The sequence below is a fragment of the Notolepis coatsorum genome, assembly GCF_963971535.1.
Source record: "Notolepis coatsorum genome assembly, chromosome: 12".
Lineage (NCBI taxonomy): Eukaryota > Metazoa > Chordata > Actinopteri > Aulopiformes > Paralepididae > Notolepis > Notolepis coatsorum.
In genome coordinates, this window is record NC_140176.1 from 74,052,866 (window position 1) to 74,069,733 (window position 16,868).

The 16,868-nt window shown below is 44.7% G+C and overlaps 1 pseudogene across 1 annotated transcript in view; it reads left to right on the forward strand.

The window, feature by feature from the left end:
- Nucleotides 1-1,886: 1,886 nt before the first annotated feature.
- LOC311237912 (alpha-amylase-like) overlaps nt 1,887-16,868 on the forward strand; it is a 30,953-nt pseudogene continuing 15,971 nt past the window's right edge. Inside the window, exons 1-3 of the transcript in view lie at nt 1,887-1,892; nt 2,743-2,841; nt 6,481-6,632. The product of the transcript in view is annotated as an alpha-amylase-like (transcript). The remainder of the gene's footprint in view (nt 1,893-2,742; nt 2,842-6,480; nt 6,633-16,868) is intronic.

Genomic DNA, 16,868 nt, shown 5'->3' on the forward strand with positions numbered 1-16,868 from the left:
TTGTCAAGCATGTTTCTCTGAGCTATCCCAACCTCAAATGTACTTTGTCAATGCCTTGTTGGGAACATTTCAGCTTCACCTCCTGATTTTAACAGAGTCTCCCAGTCAAACGGGCATTGTGACTGATCAGCAGAGTTTCCAACTTTGAGGAAGTACAGCCAGCGGAGTAAACACTGGGGAGAGAAAAGGGTTCCATGAGGTCTAGATTGTCTTTCCTGTGGCTCAGCGGTAGATGGTGCAGCATCGACACACAGGAGCGAGCAAACAAAACCAGTCAAAACCACAGCCTGGGAAATTGCTGTGCTGCATTAGCTTAGCTGTACTCCACACAGTCTGGGACCCTGCATTTGTACTATTATTGGAGATTAGGAAAGCAAACTTGGGAGGGCAAACTGCTTCCCCCCATATCTGAAGTTTTGGACTGACAATATAATGGTTTCAAGCTTTGTGTCCTGACACATTATGTAAAACTCTTAATATACCGTAATTCCTCTAATAGTAACCCCGGCTTGTATTTGTTTCAACTGTAGCGGGTACCAGGCTTGTATTAGGAGGAGGCCTGTATAAGAGGGAGGCCTATATTTCAAATTTTCAAACGGATCATAATGAATAAATCAACATTTCGTGTCAGTTTGAACCCAGTAAAATGTACTGGGTTCATTTATTGAAACCAAGTACTGTATGAAATAGTAAACAGTGCAATTACAGGTGGTCACTGGTCATTTCAACGTTTTCAAAGTGAAATCAAGTAACTAGCTCAGTATGCAGCTCAGTATATTAGTAACCCGGCTTGTATTAGGAGGCCGGCTTATAATTGCTTAGCTCAAGAGCGCACCCGGCCATTAATAGAGACCCGGCTTGTATTTGAGACCCGGCTACTATTAGAGGAATTACGGTATCCTGGTTTTCAACATTCACTACCAAATTGTCCCAGTTTTAACTAGTAGAAAAACATCAACAATGAACCACGCGTATGAAGTCGACACTGATTTGTCTATGTGTCAATCAATGTCATTGTCAGGCTGTTGCTCTTTTAACCAATAGTAAAACATTAATGCACCACGCTTCTGAAGTCGATGCTGATTTGTCTATGTGTCAATCACTGTCGTTGTCAGGCTGTTGCTATGACGCTTTGGGCATGCACTCGAGTCTCTTTCTGGCAGATTCTAATACCTTCCAGAAATGTTCTATCCATTCATTGACGAGCCTATTTATTTGACGTACCAGTGGAGGTTGTTAGGCAGCCCATTGGAAGTGGACTGCCCCATTGTCACCCTAAATGTAAAAGAGGCATCCGAACTGAGCGCTTAGGAGAGAATTCCTTTCTTGGCGATGCTGGCCCCGGTGCGGACGCCCAGGGTTCGACTCCCACTCAAGGCACGGTCGAAGTAGTGGCAGGTTCAGCGTTGAACCGGCTACAGTGGTGCCGTAGACCCGGATGCCTTGGGTGGTGTGAGTTTAGGGGGGGTGAATGTAACGTATATGTGCAGCGATAGTGTGACTACGGCACATAGAAGTAAAACTCACTCCCCATAGGCATCCAAACTGAGCGCTTAGAAGGGAATTCCTTTCTTGGCGCAGCGGTTTGCGATGCTGGCCCCGGTGCGAACGCCCGGGGTTCGACTCCCACTCAAGGCATGGTCGAAGTAGTGGCAGGTTCAGCGTTGAACCGGCTACACTTGCAGCTGGGATCCTGGGCCTCTTTGTTACTACTCTGCCCACTGAGGGAGACTGAAGTGGCAGGCTTCAGGTGACGAGCACTCCCCTGCTTTGGGGCCTGTCCTCAAAGAAGAGAAAGTGTGAGTGATAATAGTCACAGCTTGCAAAGCTGCTTTGGTTTTTCAAGAGAGCTGGCAGCTCAATTGCAGTCAAACTGAAATGCAAACATGAAGGTGAGTCAAATAGCCTTGATTTACACATTTTACTTTTAGAATCAGAAACATATTCAGATACAATATAGGCCATAATGTTGAATACCGCCTATGTCACAAATGTATCAGTACTAAATACCTATATGTCCCTATGCCATAAATGTCATGTATGTTGTGTATGTCATAAATGTCTATATGAATTGAAAATGGGGGACCCTGATGGAAACAAGACAAACGTCTTTCTCAGGTCTGCATCCCCTTAACAATTGTATGTATTGAGCCGTACTGTATTGTACCCATTCTGCAATCTGTTAAATAAAGTTTTCATTCATTCATTCATGTAAAGCTATTCATATGTGTAGCCCTGGGAGCAATAGGTTGCTGTGCTAGCCTGTTCCTGGTTGGATACTAAATTACAATCACTTTACTTTCATTGAACATTTGATTGATGAGGGGTGCACACATATTGGTATGTATAGCCTTTGTACTTAAATTAGGCTACAGGCCATAATTCCACTGATCACTTTATTATTGAGAAACTGTGCTGCATTCACTCACCAGACTGCAATCCAATCTAATGGAGCAAGTGTTTTAGCCTTCAAACATCATGATACATTCTCCAAATCAGGAAGCTCACAATCTTATCATATGTTATACTGAGGAAATGGTTGCAAAGTGTATCATATCAAACATAATGAGTTCCATAGGCTTTGTGCTATTTAAATGGCCCAGTTGCGTCTAGAAACTCATCATAAATGCAGAAACCTCTACATTGTATGCTTGTGCCATCAGGTGAAAATAAAGATTTGTCTGCTGGCTTTCGGTCTGGGTTTGACTCAGTATCTCCCAGTTCCACTCCCAAACAGCACAGGCCAGGTCAACCATAGTCCATCTGTTTGAGTGGCGCTGGAATGACATTGCAGAAGAATGTGAACGATACTTGGCACCTAATGGATTCGACGGAGTGCAGGTACTGTGGGATGGAATGCCTTTCAGCGGAGTGCACATAACATTTCTACAAACGCTTTCTTTACAAGTATAAACAATGATGTGTGCTCCTTTCTAACCGTGATGTGTGACTATATAAAGGCATTAAATAGTACACAGTAGGGGTGCCAACTTAATTCAAATCATTTATTCAATTTGATTTAATTGATTTAAGTGAATACATTACAATATCTTTACATTTTGAAACATGGTTAGATTCTATAAATCTTTATTAGATTAGATGCCTTTATACTATTTAAATGTGTTACGAGTACAGTATGTGACGGGACTTATCCAGTCAGCAGTCATTAGTTAACACCTTACACTAAGGTATTAGTTTGCTACTTTATGACCATGAATTCACAATTCAGGTAAAGACGCAATCCGTTTTCCACACCCCTATAATGATATATTAAAGGTAGAATCTGTAATACTGCCAAACGGTGACCTCTAGACAAAAGAGCCCCACTTGGTATTGCGCTTTGTTTACTTGTTTGTCCTACACCTGGGTTCTAGTTAACTTATTATACTGTGAATATCTCCCAGACCTCTCTTGGCAGAGCCTGAGATGTGTTCAGCAGTAGCAACCACTCCCCCCCCCCCCCCCCATCCAGTCGTGCGTTGGTGATTTCATACCTGGTTGCACTGTGTTTTACTCCCGCGCATGCACATAAATGTTCCCTCGCGTGCGCACAGAATAAAGACGATGCCTAATTGCCTCTAGGAATGGAATGTAACACATTTCATTCACAAGTGTTGTGTGAATGTATCTGAGGACGTATTTGAACACACCTGACGACCTGAGCTATTGTTATGCAAAGTAGCCAGGTGGGTTGGCGCATCAGTCGAGTGCAGCGCATTCTTGTGTGCACGCACGTGCACATCCGTGCATGCTCCTGCTCACAGTCACAGACCTGGTTGAACGGCGTGCAACCCCGTCCCATGACCAACGCACCACTGCCCCTATCCCTGCTCCAACCCACACATCAGACCAAAACAAAAAATGTAAGCAATGCACAATATCAAAGTTAGAGGTTTCTGTTTGACGACATTACAGATTCTACCTTTAATATATCAGCATAATTTACCATGATTAATTATTTATACAATGCTAGTACCATGTTAAAATGTATTTGTATTGTTGATTCTGATCAGTAACATCAGCCGCCGTTGTGGTCGCTGATATATAAATTTTTTGTGCTTCATCTGAAATATAAAAGATGGAACATTGGGACCTTTTGCTGACATGTAATATTTATCTTGATATACCCAAATAAATATATATACCAAAAATTATGTTTATGTTGAATGTATCGCCATGGTACTTTTGTACTTAAATTAGGCTACAGGCCATAGAGGGGCTCTTTTGTCAGGAGCATGGGTTCTCAAACTCTTTTATACCATGACCCCATTTTATTTAGGATATTTTTTTGGTGACCCCACACTTAACACATTGGTTGCCGTTCACGTAGATTTACGTTTCTGTGGCCCAGCGGTTGAGTGCCGGAAACGTAGATCTACGTTTTTTGTCTCGGGTTTCCTTTTATTCGCTATTGCCATTCATAATCCATCGAGGCACTTTGTGCATGCTGTACTGAATGTGTCTGAGATCGCAGACGGTCAATACCGCCGCCTAACGCCTTGTGGCCGCTATTGCACTCCATTTGAAACGATGTGGTTTCTTTTCTCTACCGAGCTGTGGCGTGGGGGCGGGTTCTAAACCGGCAAAACAAGGGCTTGTAGGGATGGCTTGGACAACTGACCCCGCCAGCCCGTTCATGTGCAATGCCGGATAACGTCGGAGACAGCCAGGATCGCTGTGGATATCTGGAATGGCGATCAGAGAATTGGATTATTCTTTTTGCAGTACACCAGAGACCAGGTAAGGACTCTATATTACCAATCTTGCGTTGATCTGATATTTCCCCCCCGCGATCGCTCTGTGTCTGTGTGTGTGCTGTGTCCCGTTGGTCACATCATGGCACGGAGGTGCGTCCCACTCCAACCCCCCTTTCATGTGTACATGATGAAAGATAATACCGATAATCTAGCGTTGATTTCAGATTGTTGATCCAAGCGAGGAATGGCAACGTGTTTATTGAATTACCGGTACACAAAAACGCTGTTTTCGTGTCTTTTTCTGGGATTACTCAGAATCACTCAAACTATACTCATATTCACCACGGTATAAAACAGAAATGTATAGATGTATATCTGTTTTTTGCACGTTGACCGGAAGAAACCCACTGACAATCGACGGCGTTATTAGATCCATAATATAAAATATAGGTTTAGCTCTACAAACAAGGTGAGCGCTTACATGGGGTTAATGGGCGGCAAGGCCTATGCACTTCCCAGAAGCGTGTAGTCTTTTACCAACGGAGTTGCAGTTTTCCGCGATCTGATTGGCCACTGACGTTTCTCTCAGCGCCAATCGCGTGCCGCCTAGTTCTATCACTGGTTAAGCTTGGCGACTCTTTCGATGTTGGTTAAGGTTAGAGTTTGTCTTAGAGCAGGGCGATAGACCACCAGCCCTGATTCCAAACTCTAACCTTAACCAACTTCGAAAGAGTCGCCAAGCTTAACCAGTGATAGAACTAGGCGTTAGCTAGCTAGCAGGCTGTTAGAGGCAGAAATAGGCGTAACGTGATTGGCGCAGAGAGAAACGTCAGTGGCCAATCAGATCGCGGAACCCGAACGCGGAACTGAAACTCTGTTGGTAAAATACTACATGCTTCCCGGAAGGGTGCGTGGCACCCAATGTGTTAATGTATCATGTAATTTCAACATGGAATTAAGGAATATCAAAATAAAAGCACACGTTGTTCAACTTGATCATGCATATTTATTAGAACATTTTATTACAGCACTATGTTATCAATACACGATTTATAAAACAAGGCATATTTAGCCAAAATATCTTGCCAAACAAAACAATATATATATATATATATTAGGGATGCTCGATATTGGCTTTTTTACCGATACCGATATTCCGATATTGTCCAACTCCAATTTCCGATACCGATACCGATACCGATATCAACCGATACCGATATATGCAGGGTTTCCCCGCCAAAAAACGGAATAATTTCAGGTAACTAATAATTTCACTGGATGCATTCAAAAGGCTTTCTAAATGTAAGCATTATCTGTGCAAAATATGATCATTAAAAAAGTAAAAATGAACATTTTAAACCAACATGCATACTTTTGACAATAAATAAAATAAGAATTGGTTCTTACTTGCTTGCCTGGGTAAATAAAGGTAAAATAAATGTTAAAAAAAAAAAAAAAAATTGTTATTGTTTTTTTTTTTTTTTTTACCGATACCGATATTTTCCGATATCACATTTTACTGCCAATATCGGCCGATAATATCGGTCGGCCGATAATATCGGACATCCCTAATATATATATATATATATATATATATATACATATTTTATACTCAATGCGTGACCCCACTGTATTTATTTATTAACACAGTTAAACATAAGTAAAAACAATACATAATGAGTTATAACCAATTTGAGTTTTGAGAACCGCTGGTCTAGAGGTTGCCGTTTTTTAATGACATTACAGATACAAAAACAAATTGAACAATACAAATTCCCTCCAGATTTCTCGTCCGACCGAGAACGTGGTGGTGAGGTGACGGAGCCGCGGAGGCCGTGGTGGGAGAGGTACCAGCCGGTCAGCTACGACCCGTGTTCCCGCTCCGGAGCGGAACAGGAGCTCGGGGACATGATCTGCAGGTGCAGCCGGGTCGAGATAACGGCTCCATGATCCATCTCAGATCACCTCCACCACGGGGGAACATTCTGCATAATTGGAACAATTAACCGAAGCCTGCCTGGCCGCATCAATTGATTGAGATGGTATTTCTACCGATGCTGGGATACTTGGGCTTGTAGATTCCGTAGAATATATATATATACTGTATGTGCAGGTAACCAAATTGTTTGTTCCAATGTACAGAGCGTCATTTGAATAGTGACGTCGTCATCATCATCATCATCATCTACAACAGTTATATAACCGTTACTGTGTTTCGAGAGCTGTGAAGTTGTTTCTGTCGATGACTTTACAGTCTAAATGCCCTTCTCTTCAAAGACGTGTTTCTGAACAGGGCCGTGCTCAGGTGTGACAGGGGCTCAAGCTATATAATTTTTTATTTTTATTTTTTTTTTGCTCTTTCTTTTGTTCAAATTTTGCTCAAATTTTCTACACTACACTTACCAGAACAATGTTAGACCTAACCTGAATACTCATTTATAATTGGTGCAGATTTTAATGCCATTTGGGATCCTGGGATGGATAAATCTTATCCCACCTTTTCCAACGAACAGAAAAATTCATCTAACGCGCTAAAGGATTGGTCGAAGAATACAGGTGTAAATGATCTATGGCGATCACTCAACCCCACGACTCGGAAGTACTCCTGTCGATCTGCAAGACATAACACACTTTCCAGAATAGATTATGTTTTTGCATCCCCGAGACTATTTGATAACTATGACGTGGAAATGGTACCCAATGCACTATCAGATCCTAAAAGGATAATTTGGTATACTGTCATCCCGAGCCCCAAGGTGGCGATTTAACTCGAGACTGCTGAATAACAAGGAATTCATTACACAACTCAAAGAAGCTCTTTCTGTATTCCTACTGGAGAATGCGGAATTAGTGCAGGACCCCAGAATATTATGGATGTCGGTAAAGGGATTGATCAAGGAGTTTACCGGGTGCTTTTCCTCCAAAATACGCAAGAATCGTTGCTCAAAACTGGCAGATCTGTAAACGCTTTACTCTACGTTATTTTCCTCCTTACAATACAACTACTCGGATCGACTGGAAATTCAAATTAATGTGCTAAAAAAAGAGATTAACGCCATTTATAAACAACAATCTGAAGTACAAATACGTAGCACAAGACAACAGCACTACTCTCAGGGTTCTAAACCAAGTCACCTACTAGCTATGCGATTAAGAGTCAACGCAAAATTTGCAGATATAAATTCCATTAAAGCACAACAAGGACTTGTTACAGACCCTAAAAAAATCAACAAGACATTCAAAGAGTTCTATTCCAACTTGTATAAATCAGAAACGACCTTCGATCAAAACAAAATGGACACATATCTTAATTAAATTAACCTCCCCAAACTATCAGAGGATGACGCTAGACACCCATCACACTAGATGAACTTAGGGAAGCCATATCTGAAATGCAAAGTGGTAGGTATCCCACCAGAAATGTACCTCTCATGTTGGGACATAATTGGACCCCTATTACTTAATATGATTTTATACTCAATCAAGGAGGGGAACTTCCATAAGAACGACAATATTGCACTCATAACGGTCCTCCTTAAAAAAGACAAGGACCCCACCGATTGCGGTAGTTACAGACCCTTAAGCCACCTCGGAACCGATATCAAGCTGTATTCTAAGGTATTAGCCATCAGACTCCAAAAGCATATGACGTCTTTAGTTCATCCGGACCAGACTGGCTTCATAAGAGGCCGCTTGATCACGGATAATATAAGACGATTACTACACGTACTAGATGCCAGCAAGGATGACACCAAACCTAAGGCGATGCTGTCCCTGGATGCGATGAAAGCTTTTGATAGGTTGGAATGGTCTTATCTATGGGCAGTATTACAAAGGATGGGGTTAGGAAAAGGATTCATTGATATGATTAAAGTATTATACAAAGACCCATCGGCCATGATTACAACAGGTATAATCACCTCCGGAATCTTTCCGGTATCACGCTCTTCTAGACAGGGTTGCCCTCTTAGTCCCGGACTATTCGATTTATCATTAGAGCCTTTAGCACAATACATAAGACAATCCCAATTCAAGTTCAAGTTCTTTAATAGTTGTCATACAGAAGTACAGAATACTTTCATACAAAATGCTTCTTACTGTTACGCTCCAGAGACTGTGCTAGACAAGATAGTATCAAATAACATAATAACATAATATAGCATGAATTTAGAAGAAGAAAAATGAGGTCACAGTGTTCGGTATAGACATATGTACAATGTTCTGAGTTACCATATAATAATATACAATACACAATACTATGCAGTGTACTAATGTACAGTACTATCTAGTGCAAAGCAGAAATGGGATGAGGTACAATTTTAGGTACAATTTACAGTAAGGTGTACGAGTTGTAGTGCAATCCTTCATCCATAAATATAAAGTGTGGGGAGTGGGTGCTACAGTGTGTTTGTTTAAAGTGGGTGTGTGCTATAAAGTGTGTGGAGTGGGTGCTACAGTGTGTTTGTTTAAAGTGAGTGTGTGCGTGTGGATGTGTGTGCTATGTGCGTTTGGTGGTTGTTGTTGTGTAGTGTTCATTCATTGTTCGTTTAGCAGCCTGATGGCCTGGGGATAGAAGCTTCTCCTGAGTCTTTCTGTGCTCGCCTTGAGACTCCGGTATCGCTTGCCTGACCGCAGCAGTTCAAAGAGGCAGTTGTTCGGGTGACTGGAGTCTTTAATGATTCTCTTAGCCTTGCCCTTGCAACGCTTGTTGTAAATGTTCTGGAGGGTGGGGAGCCCCCCTCCAATTGTGCGTTCGGCTGAACGTGTCACTCTTTGTAGTCTGCTTCGGTCTTGTGCAGTGCTATTCCCAAACCAGGAGGTGATGTTGCCGGTCAAGATGCTCTCTATTGTACATGAGTAGAAGTTCTTAAGGATCTTCTGGCTGACTTGGAACTTCCTTAGGCGCCTGAGGAAGTAGAGGCGTTGTCGTGCCTTCTTCACAACACTCTCAATGTGTGTGGTCCATGTCAAGTCCTCGGATATGTAGGCTCCGAGGTACTTAAAGCTGTTGACTCTCTCAACCGGTGCCCCGTCGATGCTGAGGGGGCTGTAGTCCTTGACCCCCGACCTCCTGAAGTCCACAATCATCTCCTTTGTTTTGCTGACGTTCAGGGAGAGGCTGTTTTCCTGGCACCATCCCGCCAGGACCTTGACCTCTTCCAGGTAGGCCCTCTCGTCGTTGGCAGAGATCAGGCCCACCACCACTGTGTCGTCAGCAAATTTGATGATTGTATTGCTACTCCGCTGAGCCACACAGTCGTGTGTGTACAGGGAGTAGAGGAGGGGACTCAGAACACAGCCCTGGGGGGCCCCTATGTTGAGGGTGATGGATGAGGAGGTGCAGTTGCCTGCTCTCACCACCTGGGGTCTGCCAGTCAGGAAGTCCAAGACCCACTGGCAGAGGTCATAGCCCAAGCCCAGGTCCCTGAGCTTGGCTATGAGTATGGAGGGGACTATGGTATTGAATGCCGAGCTGTAGTCGATGAATAGCATTCTCACATAGTTCCCCTGCCTCTTGTCCAGGTGTGATGCTGCTGTGTGCAGCACATGGGCTATGGCGTCCTCCGTGGACCTGTTGGGGCGGTATGCAAATTGCAGGGGGTCCATGTTGATGGGGAGGGAGGAGCAGATGTAGCCCTTTACTAGCTTCTCAAAGCACTTCATGGCTATGGAGGTGAGAGCTACAGGGCGGTAGTCGTTGAGGCAAGCAGGCTTGGATTTTTTGGGTACAGGGATAATAGTGGACTTCTTCAGGCAGGTGGGGATGACAGCCTGTTCTAAGGACAGGTTAAATATGTCAGTGAATACTGGGGCCAGTTGGTCGGCACAGACTTTTAGGACGCGGCCGGGGATGCCGTCCGGACCTGCTGCCTTCCTGATATTCACTTTTTTAAAGGTCCGCCTCACCTCATGCTCTGTTACCCTGAACACTGCGCCTCCATCAGCAGCCGACCCCCCCCCCCCCATTGCCGTGGCTTGTGAGCTGGTGTTGTTATTACCAGCATCAAACCTCGCATAGAAGGTATTGAGGTCATTTGCTAAGGAGATGTCACTGTTCAGTTTGAGGGAGGCGCCTTTGTAGTCTGTCATCGTTTTGAGCCCCTGCCACATAGCTCTAGAGTCAGCTTGTTCAAACTGGAGTTCAATTTTATCCCTGTAGCGCCGTTTGGCCTCTGACACTGTCCTCCTTACGTTGTATCGCGCCACCTTGTGGTCATTCATGTTGCCTGCCACTAGGCCGTCGTTGTATGCTTTGGTGCGCTCTCTCAGAGCTTCACGGACGGATTTGTCTACCCAGGGTTTTTGATTTGGGTAAACTTTCATTTTGGTAGTGGGGATTGTTTCTTCCACCCTAGTACAAACATAGTCCAGCACTGTTTCCGTGTAGACATTAATGTTATCTGTGTCGCGGAACACATTCCAGTCTGTGTAGTGAAACACGGACCGGAGCGTCTCCTCTGACGTCAAATCCCATTTCTGCACCTCTCGCGAGACTACAGGAGTACTTTTAATTCTCTGTTTGTACTTTGGTGAAAGAAAGATGGACGCGTGATCTGATTTACCAAAGCCACTATCAGAATGAGCCTTGTAGCCACCTTTAAATTGCGTGTAACAGTGATCTAGGATGTTACCGCCTCTGGTGTTGCAAGTCACATGCTGATAGAAGTCAGGCAATACCTTTCTCAGATTGGCGCTATTGAAATCTCCCAGCACTAAAATGGCGGCGTTGACATTCGCCACTTGTATTCTATTTACCTCGTCGTGGAGTCTGGAGAGCGCAACCTTGTTGCTGGCTTGCGGTGGAATATACACTCCGATCAGGACGATCGCCGTTAACTCCCTCGGGAGGAAGAAAGGACGACACTTGATGGTTATATATTCCAGTTCTGGGGAGCAGTGGTTGGATAATTCCTTCACGTTAGTTGGATCGCTCCAATTTTTGTTAAACATGAAGGCAATACCTCCTCCACGTTGTTTACCGGACTCTGCTGATGTCCGATCCTTGCGATGGATAAAGAAGTGATCTGCCGGTTGAATTGCGTGGTCTGGAACCTCCGGTGTGAGCCATGTTTCGGTGAAGCAGAGGACGTTGCAGTCCCTAACGTCTCTTTGATATTGAATCCTTGCTCGGATGTCATCCAGTTTATTGTCAATTGATTGTACATTGGCTAGCAATATACTGGGCAGTGGTGTACGGTGGCGTCTGGATCTCAGCCTGTTACGGATCCCAGCCCTCTTCCCACGCCGTCTGGTTCCCCTGTTCCTGGGATCAAGGAACAAAGGATCTGGTCCTACTCTCCGGAGAATTTCTTCAGGCCATTGTTGCGGTTCGGAAAGCTGGTCCAGTGAGTAATCCAGTTGGTAAGTTTCCCGTAATCCAATGTCTATGAGTGACTGACGGTCATACACGTTAGATGCACCAACAGTTGGTACAAACAAAACTCTAAAAACTATAAATATTAACAAAAGTAGGCACAGTCTCGACGGAGCGTACAGACAGGCAGCCGGTCGTTGCGGCGCCATCTCTAAAAGACTGACTCTAAAAAGACTCTAAAAAATTCATAGAACCAATCGCAATCAATGGGCACACAACATAAAATGTGTTTATATGCGGACGACGTAATACTGTTCATGCAAAACCCTAACACCGCAATGCCTCATCTTCTCAAGTTGATTGATGAATTTGGCAGTCTATCGGGATTTAGGATAAATTGGCCAAAGTCGGCTTTCCTTCCACTTAATGCACCTGCAAAAAATATACTCCTTCCAGAAGAAATACCAATGGTTAAACACTTTAGATGTTGGGGAGTTGAAGTATTCCCTACTATAAGCCAAACGGTGAAGTACAATTACATAAAAATCCAAAATAAGATCAAATACGACTTTGAAAGGTGGTCAAAACTTAAAAACTCAGTTCAGGCACGGGTATCAATAGTTAAGATGGATGTCCTACCTAGAATCAACTTCATTAGCTCAATGCTACCGTTACCCCCTCCAGATGGTTACTGGAAAAACTACACTCTACCGCATACAAATTTATTTGGAATAACAAACCACCACGTATAAAAAGATCCACCGCACAGAGAAACAAAGCCGATGGAGGTATGGCATTTCCAGATTTTTACCACTATTTTAAGGCGTACACTTTAAGACCACTGACAACCTGGTTTGATTCCCAAGCATCAGTATCCTGGAGAAATTTAGAAGTAAATATAGTAGCTCCACATAGACTGCAGGACATAGTATACACCAAATTATCAACTAAGCAATGCGAATTGAAATTTGGCCCCATTATTACTCATGCGATCCGGATATGGCGTGAAACACAAAAAAAATATTCTAACCCACATAAATGGCATAGTACTCCCATATTCAATAACAATGCACTTCTGATTGGAAAACGACCTATAAGATACCCTAAATGGGAAAAGCAGGGCATACACACATTAGGAGATGTTTTCAACAAATGGGGTTTCTGTAGATATGAAGAAATACATAAAAAATGTAATCTCACCAGATCCACATATTATTTTTACGTTTTATTGTTATTGGTATGTTTGAAGGCTCATGGAGTCCCATTAAGGATACCAATTGAACACCACAGATACCACAAATTCTTCTATGAAAGAGAGACATCGAGAGGTTTTGTATCAGATTTTTATCATCAATTACTAACGTCCTCGTATGAAACCCTCCCCCTAGACTCAGTCTGGAGGAGGGATATACCAGACCTGGAAATAAATTTTGATTGGCAAGATGCCTGGGCAAACGTTCGACTTGTGTCACGTAACCCGGACCATCAACAAATAAATCTTAACTTTATTCATAGGACATACCTGACGCCTATAAGATTGAACAGAATGGGACTTAAACAAGACTCCAGATGCACCTTGTGTACAAATGGGGATGAGGGTACATTTATGCACATGTACTGGGACTGCCCACCAGTTAAGATATTCTGGAAAGAAGTGTCCCAGCAATTATCAAAATCTTTAATTCTGGATATACCTGTACACCCCTCTGTATTGCTGTTGAATGATGTCTTTGAGTTTGCAGTCCCTATACAAAGCTGTAAAGGAATGTGGATCACTACCCACTTTCAAAACCTCTCTCAAGGGACACCTACGGGAGACTGCAATTCAACACTGGCCCCTGTAAATATCCTAACCCAACCCCCTCCAATGTACAGTCATTTACCTAGTATGGTTTTGTCAATAGTCCAATGTACAATTTTGTTTGTTTGTACAGTGTCTCCCCCCCCCCCCCCCCCTCAATGTACAGTTTTGCTTGTTTATACAGTGTGCCCCCCCCCCCCCCAACCACCTCCAATGTAGATTACCCAGTATGGCTGTCAATATCCCAGTGTACCCAACCCCCCCCACCCAACCTCCTCCAATGTACAGTTTCTACGTCAAATGTATATACTCCCTTTTCCTGACTCCTACTGTATCACAAACAGTACTGTATTTGCAAATCTGGTATGTCATAAATGTATAGATGTAGCAGTACTGACTATCTGTATGTCATGTATGTCATGTATGTCCTGATGAATTGAAAATGGGGGACCCTGATGTAAACAAGACGAAAGTCTTTCTCTGGTCTGCATCCCCTTAACAATTGTGTGTATTGAGCTGTACTGTATTGTACCCATTCTGCAATCTGTTAATAAAGTTTTCAATCAATCAATCAATCAATACAGCTAAAGAGATTAGTTTTATCAGGTATCACAGCGGCTAAAAAGCTGATAGCATCACGATGGTTTCAACCGGAAAAAATGTGTAGGAAGGTTTGGATTCTTACATATCTCAATGTGATTTATCTAGAAATATCATTCTACAGCAAGGATTCTAGGTGTCAGTGAATCCAAAATTGCAATGTGGTTAGAAGTGGTGGAGAGAATAAAAGCTAGCATATGAATTGTAGTGCCTGGAAAGGAGCGAATGATAATGGATGGATTATCCAAGTGGGGGTCTGGGCGGGGGGAGCGAGCGAGAGCATATGTATGTAGTGTTATGGTTTGTAACCGACCCCAATCGCACAACACAAGACAGGTATGAGAGTAAGCCAAGAACTGGGCATTTATTGAAACACACAGAAAACGGCACTGTCCCTTTAAGGGAGAACACAAATGACTGGAAAACAAGAAATGGGAAAAGGGCACAGTGCCTTTAGGAGGCGAGCTGGCTAAGGGGAAGGCTAAGGGAGACAGGACCAGGGCAAGGGGAAAGGGCAGGAACAGGGAGGACTAGGAGGACCGGACGGAATGACTAGGAGGACTAGGGGGACTGGACAGGGAGGGCTAGGAGGACTAGAGAGGGGAAACAGGGACAGAGGCTCGCGGAGGCGGGCTGGGGAGAGGGAGGACTGGAAGGACTAGACAGGGGGACTAGGATGACTAGGAGGACTGGAAGGACCAGACAGGGAGGACTAGGAACAGGGCGAAGGCTGGAGCTGCTTACAGGGACAGAGAAAACAGACAAGGCCTGGGATAAAAGCATTAGAAGAATGTTGCTGCTCTGCAGCTTCTCCCGGGAAGGCTCGTCTGAGGAATCAGACAGTGACGTCAGAGCCGCTCTGCAGAATCCTCTCGGCAGCTCTCCGAGGTGGTAAACGGGACAGAGAGGGAGAGAGAGAGCGGGTTAGCTCAGAGTACAGTTGGGAACAGAGCAGGTGACAGGAGAAGTGACTTGTCCCAAAACAGATACTCCAGTGACTGAATCTTCGGTGTAATACACACTGTGAGTAAAGTCCAACAACAATCCACGTGATAGAATCTTCGGTGCAAATAGACACAGTGAGCGAAGTTCCAATAATAATCCAAGGTGATAATATCTTCGGTGCAAATACACACAGTGAGCGATGTTCCAATAATAATCCAAGGTGATAATATCTTCGTGTGAATACACACAGTGAGCGATGTTCAAGCAAATATTATCCCAAATGAACTATCCAAAAAGCTGACACTGGGTGAGTGACAGTCTGACAAAAAGCAGGATATCTTCAGTGTCTAAAACACACGAAAAACGAATAGGGTCAAAGACAGTCTTGCCAAACTCACCCAGGCGCTGTGCGTAAAGAGAGCAGGATCAAACAGGGCGAGCGCGTCGCCACAGGGAACGGGTTGTCCAAGCGGAGGTCTGAGTGGCGCGCGACTGCTTGGAGTACGCGCCGGTACGGAGGGCGCATCTGGCGCGGAGGTCTGAGTGGTGCGCGACTGCTTGGAGTACGCGCCGGTACGGAGGGCGCATCTGGCGCGGAGGTCTGAGTGGTGCGCGACTGCTTTGAGTACGCGCCGGTACGGAGGGCGCATCTGGCGCGGAGGGCGCATCTGGCGCGGAGGTCTGAATGCGCGTCTGGATGCGCGTCTGAAGTGAAGAGCGCGTCTGCTGCGCGGAGGTCTGGATGCGCGTCTGGGCGTCTGCTGCGCGGAGGTCTGGATGCGCGTCTGGACGTCTGCTGCGCGGAGGTCTGAAGTGGAACACTGGAATACCTCCCGTGGAAGTTTAGAGAGCGCAGTCCAGTGTCTCCTTCCAGGCAAACGGCGACAGGAGGCGAAGGCTAGAGCGCATCTGCTGCGCGGAGGTCTGGATGCGCGTCTGGACGTCTGCTGCGCGGAGGTCTGAAGTGGAACACTGGAATACCTCCCGTGGAAGTTTAGAGAGCGCAGTCCAGTGTCTCCTTCCAGGCAAACGGCGACAGGAGGCGAAGGCTAGAGCGCATCTCACGCCGGAGATGAAAACAGCATAACAGACAGAGAACCTCCCGAAGGAGTCTTGGTGATAGAGATATGATACGGAATGATACGGGACGACCCGACAAGGCTAGAGGGGAAGAGCGAGGTACTTAAAGCCCACAGGGGTGCTAATTAGAATACACATCAGGTGCGGGAGGTTAATTGATAATCGAACTAGAAGTGTGTGTTCGGCACCAGACCAATCAAACACATAATGACAGGTAGTCCAAGGGTGTGGCTGCTGAAGAGCAAACGAACACGAGGGTGGGGGCTAGTGAGGTGAGGAGAATGCAATTGATTAACAGAAAACTAAAGGAACAGAGCGAGTAGGCTTAAAGGAACAGAGCGAGAAGGTGAGCAACGGAACAAAACCTCACAGTACCCCCCCCTCCACGGGAGCCACCCGGCGACCCAAAAATACAGACAGAGCGGCAGGG